Source organism: Anomaloglossus baeobatrachus, chromosome 4 (genome assembly GCF_048569485.1).
Source record: "Anomaloglossus baeobatrachus isolate aAnoBae1 chromosome 4, aAnoBae1.hap1, whole genome shotgun sequence".
Taxonomy (NCBI): Eukaryota; Metazoa; Chordata; class Amphibia; order Anura; family Aromobatidae; genus Anomaloglossus; species Anomaloglossus baeobatrachus.
Genome location: NC_134356.1, coordinates 362484488 through 362492800, shown reverse-complemented (window position 1 = coordinate 362492800; position 8313 = coordinate 362484488).

Below are 8313 nucleotides of genomic sequence, written 5' to 3'. Positions count from 1 at the left end.
GAAACAGAGGAAATGTAACGCCTTGATGTGTATAAAAGACTTAGGGTATGTGCGCACGTTGCGTCGTGTACATGCTGAAAATTCTGCAGCGATTTGGCAATGCATGTGCGCTTCAAATCGCTGCAGAAACCATGTAATGGATGCAGTGTGTCTGCAGAATAGATGCCGATTTTCATGCGCTCTGGATGCTGCCTCTCCCATACAGAGTTGGAGCAGCATCCAAAATGCACAAAAGTGACATGTTGCTTTTTTAAACGCATCGATTTTCTCAAATATTTGGCATCAAAACCGCTGCACTTAAAAAAAGCAACGTGCGGATGGATTGTGCTGGAGACGCAGGACGCATGCATTTATGCTGCAGTGCAAACGCATGACATTACACAACGTGCGCACTTATGGAGCATTCTCAGGAGCTGAACGCACTCGATAAACTCCAGGTATTAGCTGTAAGGTTATGTTAAGAGATGGGCGAACTCTGACTGTAAAAGTCCGGATCCGCGTGGGATACCAAGTATCCGTGCACTGACCCTGGAATTCTTGGTGAGCTTTGAGTAACTATCTAGACCTGGCCATCCGAATAATTATAAATAAATGAGAGAAAAAAAATAAAGTCAGTTTTAAAAGAACTGAGTCCTCAGTAGTTGATACCTTTTAATGGCTAACTGAAAAGATGGTAATAGCAAGCTTTCGAGACACTCCGGTCTCTTCTTCAGGCTCAGTATAACACAAAATCTGAAGAGTCACATATATTTATACACAACAGGACATAGAATGGGGCAGTAAATAAAACAAGTGACATGAAGCAGAACTATCAGTATGGCAAGAGGACAAACTGTTGTGGCCATAAATATTGCTGCAGTTCAGTGTGAAAGTTTTATTGACCTCTGATTAGGGTCTGGTCCAGGGCTGTGATGTCCCCGGATGGTGTGAGGAGCACATCGCTTAATTGATGTAAAAAGACATGAATCCATGAGACACATTCATTCCTGCTCTGAATGTGTCAAAGGTCATCATAAGTTTGTACTCCCATAGTCTCCTATCTCTTTGGGACTTGAAATTCCCTTTCAATACCAGCAATTTCATGTCTATGATGCTGTGGTCTGGGTTACAAAAATGTTTGGCCACAGGTAGATCCATCCTTTTTTCTCTAATTGTGTGGCGGTGAGAATTCATCCTTGTCCTGAGCTGTTGTCCGGTCTCCCCTATATTCAGACCCCCAGTTGGACATTTGGTACATATAATTAAGTACACCACATTGGTTGTGGTACAGCTGAAGGTACCTGGGATCTTTTAGTCCTGATGTGATCTGGGAATCTTTATCTTGTCCGTTGTCAATATAAATTAAAACAGGTACATTTCCCTGCAACCAGAAAAAATGTAAGACCTGTTACATTTTTTCTGGTTGCAGGGAAATGTACCTGTTTTAATTTATATTGACAACGGACAAGATAAAGATTCCCAGATCACATCAGGACTAAAAGATCCCAGGTACCTTCAGCTGCACCACAACCAATGTGGTGTACTTAATTCTATGTACCAAATGTCCAACTGGGGGTCTGTATGTAGGGGAGATCGGACAACAGCTCAGGACAAGGATGAATTCTCACCGCCACACAATTGGAGGAAAAAGGATGGATCTACCTGTGGCCAAACATTTTTGTAACCCAGACCACAGCATCATAGACATGAAATTGCTGGTATTGAAAGGGAATTTCAAGTCCCAAAGAGACAGACTATGGGAGTACAAACTTATGATGACCTTTGACACATTCAGAGCAGGAATGAATGTGTCTCATGGATTCATGTCTTTTTACATCAATTAAGCGATGTGTTCCTCACACCATCCGAGCGCATCACAGCCCTGGACTAGATCCTAATCAGAGGACAATAAAACTTTCACACTGAACTGCAGCAATATTTATGGAAATATATGTAAAAGGGGGTGTCGCATAACAAACTATATATAACCCTTAAAATTACGTACTTTAATAATATACATTAAAATCCACAACCCTTGTGCAAAATATTTCAAAAGGGAAAAACAAAGGGAGGAGGGTAAGATGCTCACCCTTTACATTAGCCCTCCCTCCTGTCCACTACCTACCGCGGGGGTCGGCACCCTAATGCCTGCGAATAATGGCGCCCCCACTCAGCGGTGGCTGTCCCTGAAATGACCCTCAATAGACCCTCCACAAAGTGATGAAAAATAGATAGGGTTAAGAGTCATAAACTGGGTACACACATTCACAGTGGACAGGTAGAATGGAACAGCTGCACATGAACCTCAGATTTAGACCAACATCAAATATCACTGGTGATTCTGGGGGTAATAATTCAGACTGATGGACAGATCCAATGTACTAAATATAAAGTACCACTTGTGCTTCCAAGGGCAGAAGTACAAAACAATGGATATGTGGCCCTATATAGCCCCAAACAACCTTGAATACCAGGAAACAATTGCATACGCCTGATATCCAAAACCACTCCTTGGTACGCCTAATTAGTGAAAGACAGAATATAGTGCATAGTGCAAAAACAATGTGCAAACTTATGAGCAGGATCTGGCCTCAGATGCCAACCATACTAAACAGCCAGTCTGTCCATATATAGAATAAATCATACCAAGTGTGATACCATGAATCAACCAGTATTGGTCATACAAGTTAGTCAATGACTTATCTGTGGGGAGGGTTCATGTGCGCTTTCCAGAATAGCCCCAATCACGCCTCAACGCGTTTCTCCAGACATGGATCTTCAGGAGGCTTGATGTCAGGCTTGCCAATTGGTTTCAGGATAGCATGATGTCAGGATAAGGGGGGAGATCCGATACACCTAGATCTCCTCTTAAACCATGCCAGTAATGAGCCTCCCCCACCTCCAGCCAATCAGTCCACTCCCCCCGCCCAGACATAGACACACCCCTATCCACGATAATAATGCTCAGATCTTATGATCCTATTCCATAATGTGTACAGGTACAAGAATAATGTACACATTGCTAGAATACCTCATGTACCCCGTTCATATGATTCGTCCTATTAGATCATATGTGAAAATCATGAATCTCCAGGGACGCCCCTCTAATACATTCCACGGTGTAACGCAGCTTGCGTTCCACGCTCAGTTCACAGGGCGGAACCGGAAGTGACGTCACGGAACGTCACCCGGAAGTAACGTCGCGGAGCGATAACCGGAAGTGACGTCACACAGGTGCCCGAAGCCTATTGAATGAACGGAGAACAGCGTAAGGGATGCCCTGTAGTAGAGGACATCCCACAGCCACTCCCCTCCAGTGACATCACCGGTAAATTATCGGAGAGAAAGGGGGGGGGGCCGGAGTATGGCTATATTAACCCCCGAAGTAAACGAGCATTCAAATCACGTCAAATATGAATTTATGTTAATTACGAGGTCGCCCTGCATGATCCATAACATTTCTCTCATAGATGCACACTTGGGACATAATGATAACAGCCCAAGTCTATTATTGGTAGCCATACAGTGTATATATATATAGTTCTCTCATAGATACAAACTTGGGTTATAATGATGACAGCCCAAGTCTCTCATTAGTGGCCATACATTGTATAACTAATTAGCCACCACCATGTTGGCTGTCTAAACCGGGACAATAACGATGAGGGGGAAAACGGGAAAGGAGCAGGTCACAAATGGGGGGAGGGAGGAGGGGGTGCGTACATGGGGGGTAAGATCTGAGCATTATTATCGTGGATAGGGGTGTGTCTATGTCTGGGCGGGGGCAGTGGACTGATTGGCTGGAGGTGGGGGAGGCTCATTACTGGCATGGTTTAAGAGGAGATCTAGGTGTATCGGATCTCCCCCCTTATCCTGACATCATGCTATCCTGAAACCAATTGGCAAGCCTGACATCAAGCCTCCTGAAGATCCATGGAGAAACGCGTTGAGGCGTGATTGGGGCTATTCTGGGAAGCGCACATGAACCCTCCCCACAGATAAGTCATTGACTAACTTGTATGACCAATACTGGTTGATTCATGGTATCACACTTGGTATGATTTATTCTATATATGGACAGACTGGCTGTTTAGTATGGTTGGCATCTGAGGCCAGATCCTGCTCATAAGTTTGCACATTGTTTTTGCACTATGCACTATATTCTGTCTTTCACTAATTAGGCGTACCAAGGAGTGGTTTTGGATATCAGGCGTATGCAATTGTTTCCTGGTATTCAAGGTTGTTTGGGGCTATATAGGGCCACATATCTATTGTTTTGTACTTCTGCCCTTGGAAGCACAAGTGGTACTTTATATTTAGTACATTGGATCTGTCCATCGGTCTGAATTATTACCCCCAGAATCACCAGTGATATTTGATGTTGGTCTAAATCTGAGGTTCATGTGCAGCTGTTCCATTCTACCTGTCCACTGTGAATGTGTGTACCCAGTTTATGACTCTTAACCCTATCTATTTTTCATCACTTTGTGGAGGGTCTATTGAGGGTCATTTCAGGGACAGCCACCGCTGAGTGGGGGCGCCATTATTCGCAGGCATTAGGGTGCCGACCCCCGCGGTAGGTAGTGGACAGGAGGGAGGGCTAATGTAAAGGGTGAGCATCTTACCCTCCTCCCTTTGTTTTTCCCTTTTGAAATATTTTGCACAAGGGTTGTGGATTTTAATGTATATTATTAAAGTACGTAATTTTAAGGGTTATATATAGTTAGCAATATTTATGGCCACAACAGTTTGTCCTCTTGCCATACTGATAGTTCTGCTTCATGTCACTTGTTTTATTTACTGCCCCATTCTATGTCCTGTTGTGTATAAATATGTGACTCTTCAGATTTTGTGTTATACAGAGCCTGAAGAAGAGACCTGAGTAGTCTCGAAGGCTTGCTATTACCATCTTTTCAGTTAGCCATTAAAAGGTATCAACTACTGAGGACTCGCAGTTCTTTTAAACAAACTTTTCTTCAGCGCTCTATTGGGAGACCCAGACGATTGGTGTATAGCACTGCCTCCGGAGGCCACACAAAGCAATTACACTAAAAAGTGTAAGGCCCCTCCCCTTCTGGCTATACACCCCCAGTGGGATCACTGGCTCACCAGTTTTCTGCTTTGTGCGAAGGAGGTCAGACATCCACGCATAGCTCCACTGTTTGTAGTCAGCAGTAGCTGCTGGCTATATCGGATGGAAGAAAAGAGGGCCCATATGGGGCCCCCAGCATGCTCCCTTCTCACCCGTGGTGGTGCTTGTAAGGTTGAGGTACCTATTGCTGGTACGGAGGCTGGAGCCCACATGCTGTTTTCCTTCCACATCCCCTGGAGGGCTCTGTGGAAGTGGGATCTTACCGGCCTCCAAGCCCTGAGGCCGGGCTCCATCCACAGACCCAGAGAACCTGCTGGATTTGGAGCGGGAGTGCCGTTCAGGGACAAGGCCCTGCAACTTTCAGGTACTCTGTGTCCCCGGCAGGCACGGACACTCTCAAGGCTTGCTGAGCGTTATAGTGCGCCGGGGACAGTAGCGCTGTGCGCTGGGGTTAGGTCACTGCAGCTTTGCTGAGTGACGTTACATGTTGGGAACTACTGCGCCGACCGCTACTGGAGCGGCGGCGCAGCTGCGACTTGTGGTGCGCCGGGGACTTTGCGCCGACCGCGCTTTTACGGCGGCGGCGCTTCTAACTTTAGCCCCCGGCTTCTGCGGCCTAGCGCCGCTTCGTTCCCGCCCCTACCCTGTCAATCAGGGTAGGGGAGAGACGCTGCTCAATTGGCAGCGCCGAGGGCTGGAGCTTATTTACATGCTCCAGCCCTCTCACTAGGCACAGTGGGAAGCAGGCTTCCCGCTCTTCGTCTGTATACGCCCAGGGCCCGCCCCCCCTCTCCACAAGGACGCCGGCAGCCATTACACATGCGGTCTGGCTGGGGAGAGACAGCAGGCTCTGGGAGACCCAGACTAAAGGGGATTCGGCGACCACACACCCGCTCCTAAGCGGGCGGTAAGCTGCACTTTAGTGCTGGCCCCACTAGTGCCTCAGTGTTATATTAGTGTACTTTTTTCTTAGTACCATATATATATATATAGTTGCACTGTAAGGTCGCTTCTTGGCTGGACACCCTGTACTGCTCTGAGGAGGCAGCAACATGTCATCCGCAAAACGCAAGGGTGCCAAGGCACAGGCTGTGTACACTGTTTGTACTGCATGTGGGGCTGATCTACCGGCAGGCTCCAAAGACTCACATTGTATGCAATGTTCAGTCCCAGTGGCACTTCGTCAGCCAGAGCCTAATGTGGTGGTAGCCCAGGCAGAGACGCCTGTGAACCCTGCCCCGGTGACGGGGACAGACTTTGCAGTTTTTGCTGATAAAATGTCTGTGACTATGTCAAAAATCCTGGAGACCTTGCAGTCCAGGCCAGTTACTCAGACCATGGACACTGCTGTGTCTCTGCTCTCCGGTCCCCCTCAGTTGGAACTAATCCGTACTTCAAGGGGGTCTCAAGCATCACAGGCTGAAGTCTCTGACTCAGATGACAGTCCCAGGCAGCCTAAGCGAGCTCGCTGGGAAAGACCCTCAACGTCATCACACTGCTCAGAGTCTCAGCGAGAAGAGTCTCTCTGTGAGGAGACTGAGGACGGTGATCAGGATTCTAATCCTGAGGCTCCTTTCAATCTGGATGCCCCTGATGGTGACGCCATGGTTAATGACCTTATATCGGCAATTAATAGACTGTTGGATATTTCTCCCCCAGCCCCTTCTGCAGAGGAGGCAGCTGCACAGCAGGAGAAGTTCCATTTCCTGTATCCCAAGCGTAAATTAAGTGCTTTTTTGGACCACTCTGACTTCAGAGAATCGATCCAGAAACACGACGCTCATCCAGACAAGCGTTTCTCTAAACGTTCTAAGGATACCCGTTATCCTTTTCCCTCTGAGGTGGCCAAACGCTGGACCCAGTGTCCAAAGGTGGATCCCCCAATTTCCAAGCTTGCGGCTAGATCCATAGTCGCAGTAGAGGATGGCGCTTCACTTAAGGATGCCAACGACAGACAGATGGACCTTTGGTTGAAATCTGTCTATGAAGCTATCGGCGCGTCGTTTGCTCCAGCATTCGCGGCCGTGTGGGCACTCCAAGCTATTTCAGCTGGTTTAGCACAGGTGGATGCTTTCATACATCCAGCAGTGCCGCAGATGGCGTCCCTAACTTCGCAAATGTCTGCGTTTGCGACCTATGCTATCAATGCTGTCTTAGAATCTACGAGCCGTACTGCTATGGCGTCCGCCAATTCTGTGGTTTTGCGCAGAGCCTTGTAGTTAAAGGACTGGAAAGCAGATGCTGGTTCCAAAAAATGCTTAACCAGCTTGCCATTATCTAGAGACAGACTGTTTGGTGAGCCATTGGCTGAAATCATAAAACAGTCCAAGGGTAAGGACTCTTCCTTACCACAGCCCAGAGCAAGTAAACCTCAACAGAAAAGGTGGCAGTCGAGGTTTCGGTCCTTTCGAGGCTCGGGCAAGGCCCAATTCTCCTCGTCCAAAAGGACTCAGAAGGAACAAGGGAGCTCAGATTCCTGGCGGGCTCACTCACGCCCCAGGAAAGCAAATGGAGGAACCGCTTCCAAAGCGGCTACCTCATGACTTTCGGCCTCCTCCCTCCGCATCCTCGGTCGGTGGCAGGCTCTCCCGCTTTTGCGACATTTGGCTGTCACAGGTCAAGGACCGGTGGGTAACAGACATTTTGTCTCGCGGGTACAGAATCGAGTTCAGTTCTCGACCTCCACTTCGGTTCTTCAGAACCTCCCCACACCCCAACCGAGCAAATGCCCTGCTGCAGGCGGTGGACTCTCTAAGAGCAGAAGGAGTCGTGATCCCTGTCCCCCCTCAGGAACGGGGGCGAGGATTTTACTCCAATCTCTTTGTGGTTCCAAAAAAGGACGGCTCCTTCCGTCCTGTTCTGGACCTAAAACTGCTCAACAAGCATGTGAACGCCAGGCGGTTCCGGATGGAATCCCTCCGCTCAGTCATTGCCTCAATGTCTCAAGGAGATTTCATAGCATCAATAGACATCAAAGATGCTTATCTCCACGTGCCGATTGCTACAGAGCACCAACGCTTTCTACGCTTCGTGATAGGAGACGACCATCTTCAGTTCGTAGCTCTGCCATTTGGTCTGGCGACAGCCCCTCGGGTGTTCACCGAGATCATGGCGGCAGTGGTAGCAGTCTTGCACTCTCACGGACACTCTGTGATCCCTTACTTGGACGATCTACTGGTCAAGGCACCCTCTCAAGAGGCATGCCAACTCAGCCTGAATGTTGCACTGGAGACTCTCCAGGC